The sequence below is a fragment of the Suncus etruscus genome, chromosome 9 (genome assembly GCF_024139225.1).
Source record: "Suncus etruscus isolate mSunEtr1 chromosome 9, mSunEtr1.pri.cur, whole genome shotgun sequence".
NCBI classification, from domain to species: Eukaryota; Metazoa; Chordata; class Mammalia; order Eulipotyphla; family Soricidae; genus Suncus; species Suncus etruscus.
The window spans coordinates 94,285,438-94,292,370 of NC_064856.1; positions in this window are offsets into that span (position 1 = coordinate 94,285,438).

Consider the following 6,933-nt stretch of genomic DNA (forward strand, 5'->3'; position numbering starts at 1 on the left):
CCTTTGGTGTCAGGGAAATTTGACTCTGGGACCAGCTGAAGGCAGTTGTATTTGTTCAAGCTCTTTCTCCTCCCTTGTGCCCAATAAGCAATGGATGGGTGGCTTGAGGCAGAGGGAGGTACATCTGCTCACAAGCAAATACCAGACCAGTCTGGCAGATATTAGGCTATTCTGAACCCTCAATCCCAGAGCTCTGCCCCATGAGGAACTCTCTCCGTGTCCCCTACTCGGGCAGGACTCTCTGAGTCTCTCTTGACTCTCCCCTCTCCAGTTTCTCCCTGGTCTGGACCCTCTTGCCCTTCCCTCTAAGGACAATTGATGTTCTTTTGGCCTCACCCCTGCCCCTGCTCTATGAGGACCTCCTTGGTGTCACTGCCACCCAGTGTTGAGTTTTTCCAGCACCCCACTCCTCTTGTCCTGCTGTGGACTTTCCCTCCTCTGTCTTTCAGGCCTTTCTGCTCCTCATCTGTCCCTGCAGGGAACTGGATTCCTAGGGGCCCTGATCCCAGTCCCACTTTCCTGAAAATTTGGTCTCTGAGGAAACCTGGGACAATAGTCCTTTTCCACTCACATCTGTGCTGTGTTGGGAAGAGAAAGTCATCCCCAGAAAGTGTACATGACTCCCCAAGAATCCCTGAACTATGGAGGCAGTGCTGTTCCTGCTCCATGTGTGATCCTGCTGAGATAAGAGACAAGTAGCCCAGGCAGGGATGGCTATGTCTTGGGGTGTGGGGTGGAGAAGTAGGACTAGGGGAGATGCCCCCCTAAGGGGTATTGGGTAGAGGAGAAGCATGCGGGCAGGCAGTGGATAGGGCTGAGGGCAGGTGATGGCTGTCTTGAAGATTTGGCCCCTTCCCCTTTCTGGTATAATTAAGTCTTTTTATTTATGGAGGGCACAGTGGTTTCCATGTGGTGATCTCACCCCAGCAACAGGCAGCCCCCAGCTGGATGGTTCAATATGGTGCTTCTTGGGCCCAACAGTGCTTGGAGGTTCATGTGGTCTTGAGGATGGATCCCAGAATACAAGGCATGTGTCCCAGCCCTAGTGCTGTCCCCCAGTCTTGAAGTGCCTGCAGGGCTGAGAGTGGAAGGCTGTGTGGTTGAGCCAAAGAGTGAGCACTGCCTGGAAGGAACAGAAGGCCCCAGAGTTTTGGGGAGAGTGCTAAGCTGAGGGAGATGTGTGCCGGGGTAGGACTCCCCACATTTGGCAGCTGCTCTGGCATCTTTGTTTCTAGTGCCGGGGTTCTGCCAACTCTGGCATCTCCCAAACTCCAGAACCATTTATTCAGTCTTCGCTCTGGCCAATGAGATGAGAAAGCTATTGGGGGCAGGGGCAGGTTAGTACCCATCCTGGAAGTGCCCAAACGTATGGAAGGAAAATATGGGGTGAAGGAATAAGAGCTGCCCTGAAGGAGAGTTGAGAATGTGGCTTGTCCTTAATCTGCCTACAGGGGAGTGGAGGCAAAGAGTAAAGGGCATGGGTCAGGGGTCAGGGTGGAGGGTCTTCCTCTGTATTTCTGGTGCAGGGGCTGATTTTTACCTGCTTCTCAACCCACTGTGCATTCCTCCCCCTCCAAATGTTAATAAACATGAACATTTGAGACCACAGAGACCTTCAGTGCTGGGACACTCCCACTGGGACCCCTCTCTGGCTCTATGTGACTGTTGCTTTGAGAAAGGGCAGTTTTCAGTGGTGTTGGGTCCCCACTTCAGCCACTGTGGGGAAGCTATTTGCTTAGTCCAGGGATCAGCTTGAGGGCGGTGCCTGGCCTGGGTTCTGCTGAGCTCTCTGCCGGCAGCCAGCCTGGACGCTGTCTGCCCTGTTTACTGCATAGCTGGGGAGAAGTGAACCAGATGTGGTCAGTTTAGCACGGATGAGGGTGCCACCGAGTTTCTGGCTTCTCCACTGGCTCCTAATAGATGGGGAGAGGCTCCAGGGAGTGGAAGGAAGAACGCTAGATTAGAACTGGAAAGGGAGTTTCAGCTTCGGTTTTGCCAACATCTTAATGTGTGATCTTAGGCAAGGCACTAACCCTATTGGAGCTTTTTGGCCATTTATAAAACCCAGAACAAAACAAACACCCTCTTCTAAAAAAAAACCCCAAAATATAACAAAACAACCCCCCCTACACACACACACACACACACAAACACACACACACACAAACACACACACACACACACACACACACACACACGATAGATAGATTATCTTCATAGTTAGCTTTGCAAGGGTTGACAATGGGGATCAGAGTCCTAAAAGTGGAAGACTGAGAGTCCTAAAAATGGCCTGGCTCTGGCCATTTCTTCTTTTAATCCTTCATAAGCTTAAGCTGCTTATGAAAGAAGCAAGGAGGACTGGAACCATAGTACATCAGGGATGGCATTTGCCTTGCATGCAGCTGATGTAGTTTCAAATCCCAGCATCCCATATGGTTCCCTGAACCTGCCAGTAAGTAATTCCAGAGCACAGAACAAGTTACCTATGAGCGTTGCTGGCTATGGCCCCAAATTTCAGAAAACAAAACAAAACAAAGTTTTTTGTTTGTTTGTTTGTTTCTTTTTTGGTTTTTGGGCCACATCCGGCGGTGCTCAGGAGTTACTCCTGGCTTTCTGCTCAGAAACAGCTCCTGGCAGGCACGGGGGACCATATGGGACACCGGGATTCGAACCAACCACCTTAGGTTCTGGATCGGCTGCTTGCAAGGCAAATGCCACTGTGCTATCTCTCCGGGCCCAAAGTTTTTTTTTTTTTTTTTTTTTTAAAGAAAGAAGCCAAAGTTTCCAGAATCACACTTAGTACCAGGTTGTGGCACCCAATGACAAAGACTTTTTATATCAAATTCGAGTTCTGTTCAATCATTGGAGCTTTATCGGAGCCCCTGCCAAAGAGGAGAGGAGAGGAGGCTATGTAATTCGGACTCAGCAGGAAGCAGATGATCCATTATTGATGTCTGCTGTGGTTGGAGGGTGGTGGTGTGCTGACAGCAGGGGAGGTGTAAGTAGGGGAAGCTAAAGCCCAGTGCTGGGTACATTGTAGAAGCTGGGACTGTCCAGTCTACTGTCACTGGCTTTGTGGCTTTCTGACATAATGCTCCATTTCAACAGATGCATGCCTGGAGTCTCCATTCTGGGCAGATCTGGGCTTGAACACATGTATATCTCTATACATGTATATGCGTATATAGAAAGGCTGATGGAGTGATTTGGGGGGGGGCACAACCGGTGGTACTAAAGATTTATTCTTGGCTCTGCATTCAGCAATCACTCCTAGAAGACTCCAGGACCAAATGGGGGTGCCAGGGATTGAACCAAGGTTAGCCACACATGCAAGGCAAACATTCTACCTGCTGTACTATTGTTTTGCTCCTGGAGTGATTTTTTTTTTTTTTTGGTCTTTGGGTCACACCCGGCAACGCTCAGGGGTTATTCCTGGCTCTATGCTCAGAAATCGCTCCTGGCAGGTTCAGGGGACCATATGGGATGCCAGGATTCAAACCACCATCCTTCTGCATGCAAGGCAAACACCCTACCTCCATGCCATCTATTCAGCCCTCCTGGAGTGATTTTTAAAAAAAAAATTGGTTTGGGGGCCACATCTGGTGGTACTCAGCAGTTACTTCTGGCTCTGCATTCAGCAATCACTCCTAGAAGACTCCAGGACCAAATGGGGGTGCCAGGGATTGAACCAAGGTTAGCCACACATGCAAGGCAAACATTCTACCTGCTGTACTATTGTTTTGCTCCTGGAGTGATTTTTTTTTTTTTTTTTGGTCTTTGGGTCACACCCGGCAACGCTCAGGGGTTATTCCTGGCTCTATGCTCAGAAATCGCTCCTGGCAGGTTCAGGGGACCATATGGGATGCCAGGATTCAAACCACCATCCTTCTGCATGCAAGGCAAACACCCTACCTCCATGCCATCTATTCAGCCCTCCTGGAGTGATTTTTAAAAAAAAAATTGGTTTGGGGGCCACATCTGGTGGTACTCAGCAGTTACTTCTGGCTCTGCACAAAGGAATCACTCCTGGAAGGCTCCAGGACCATATGGGATGCTGTGGATCAAACCTGGGTCAGTCACATGCAAGGCAAATGCCCTACCTTCTGTACTATCACTTCAGCCCTAGAGTGATTATTTTGAATGACATTTTCTCTTGGGAAAGAAATATTCAAGGACAGTCATAGTCAGCCCAAGTAGATCTCAGTTCATTTGTCAGCCTGAAGAGAGGGTTAGAACCCCCACATTATTGCATGAATTTGTGAGGAGCCAGTAAGCCCCCAAGGTAGGTGATCTGACTCATGTGTGAGATGCTTGAAATATAAAATGGCCCCCACACTAGATAGACATAAAGTACCTCAACAGAGAGGAGGTCCCAAAGGCATGTATCAGAATGTTGCAGTGCTTCATTATTCCCCCAGAGACAGCATTTGCTCAAGTCCCTATATCTCCTCCACTTAGGAATACTTTGCAGCAATGAGCATGGATGTACACTGCTGGAAGCTGGTGACCCCATAGGCCATCCCAGGACCCAAATGTGGAGCAAAGGCACACAGCCCACAATGGGCTTCTATTGGCATCTATCTGCCACGGTCTGCAATGTGACAGCCCAGTGCTAACCTGTGTGCAGAAGGATAGGGAAGGCTGGAAGCAGGTGGTGAGGGGATGCTAAGGACTGTTCTGTTCATCTTTTTATTCTGGCTGGTGATTAGGCAGAAGAGTTCTGCCATAGTCCACTCCTGGGTGAATGGGCCTGAAGCAGTGGCTCCTCCAGACTATACATAACAATAAAGATAGAATGATTAAAAAGAAAAAAATACTAAAATGATTATAAATGGGAGACTTTTTAATGGATTAAAACCAGTGATATCATTCGTCATGCTTCTGAGTAAATTGTTGCCAGAGAGAACTTTTAATTCATGAGAGAAAGTATCAAATATTAATTGTTGCAAAAGCTGTATATCATGAGAAATATTTCCTTTGTTTTTTAATTAACTCCCTAGAATGTTGTATTTCATTATATATTTTGGGAGCTACACAAAACTGCCTAAAATTTCCATCACATTTCTGATGAGCTTTGGTTTGTAAGGTTTTTTATTTTTTATCTCATTCTCTAGAAAAACCACTGCTTGCTACAAATCTGCTAAGTAATAATTTTAGCATTAAATTGCTGTTGCTCATGCCATAATAAAATAGCATTTTATGCCAATTCTCTACAAAAATGGATGGTTTGGAAATCCTGGTGGAGGGTAGTTCCAGCAGTGACAGATAATGCTATTAATTTCTTGATTCCCAAAAAGAGCACTGATATAAAACTCCTGATATATTTTTTTTCTATCTTAACAAGCTTTCCATCATAAACATTGAGGGGGAATCTTTTCATGCCCTGGGAAGTTTAACTAGCATCCATATAGCTTTTCCAGCTTTAAGTAAAGGAAATCTAGCTTTAAATTTTTTTTTTGGGGGGGGGTCACACCTGGCAGTGCTCAGGGGATATTCCTGGCTCTGGGCTCAGAAATTGCTCCTGGCAGGCACAGGGGACCATATGGGATGCCGGGATTCGAATCACTGTCCTTCTAGTTGTAAGGCAAATGCCCTACCTCCATGCTATCTCTCCGGCCCCATAGCTTTAAATTATATGCTTGTATTCAAGCAAGTGAATATTTTGCAAACGGTACAAACCTAAGTTACTTTTTCCTTATCAACTTTCCTATCAAAGTAATAGAAGGTATTTTTTACACAAGTTATATGAAATATGTTTTATTCTTTTAGTGAAACAAGCCACATTCAATTTCTTCAATAGGTTTAAGTTCATAAGTCATCAAAAATCTGGCCAGAGGTATTTGTTAAGAACCCAAGCCATCCATTTAAAGGAGAGCCTAGGCAACAACTGTAATGCTAATTTTTTTTGTAGTGTTAGTGAGGCTTGAAGCCAGATATGACCTGCAAATTTGAAATAATTTGAGGTACATTTAATTTCTAGATGATTTTTTTTCTGGATTTCTAGAGTCCCATGTATTGGGCATTCAAACAGTTTAATTAATGGATCCAAAGGTAGTATATCCCACTATTGACATAAGTCATAACTCATCTGTATAACTTACCAATACATTCAAAATGACAATCACAGCTAGAAAAATAGTGGTTGTTTTACCGGTATTAGTTTGGATCAATACTTTTTCTGACTAAGTACTTTTTCTGGACAAACTTCTTCATTTGTCCCCTGGAGAGCAGTGATGCCTGATGGGTTTTTTCATAACTTTCTTAAATCATAAGCATCTTTTCCTGTAAAGATACAAGCATATCCTTTTCCCAAACTTTCACTCATTCTGTTTTTCATTCTCCTTTGTGTTCATCCTTAAACCAAATAGGTTGATTAATTTGGATTTTATTACTAGTCTTTGCAGTTTTTCCACTGCAGAGATTTTTTTCTTACCCTCTAAGAACAAATAATATCTAGAGTTAAAAAGTCTTTATATTTTTGTTGCCTGGAAAATTGCTATTCTTCCCTTTTTGTTTTAGTAATCAAGCTCTTAGTGTGGCTTTGGCTCTTTCTACATAGCTTTATAAGAGATGCCAATAGAGTTTTTAATAGAGCATTGTTGGAAAAGAGTTAAGTTTTTCAGACGTATATGCTGGGCCATCGTCTGTCTTTATATTTTTAGGGACACCCATAAATACAAAAGCAGGAATGTAAAAAGCCAATGACATGCTTTGCTTGTTCTCTAGATAAAGGTTTAAAAATAAAAAAAAATTGGGGGGTGGGTTTGGGCCACACCTGGCAGCTCTCAGGGGTTATTCCTGGATTTACTCTCAGAAATCACCCCTGGCAGGCTCTGGGAACCATATGGGATGCTGGGAGTCAAATGGGGGTCCGCCCTGGACGGCAGCGTGCCAGGCAAATGCCCTACCACTGTGCTATCTTTTCAGCCCCCA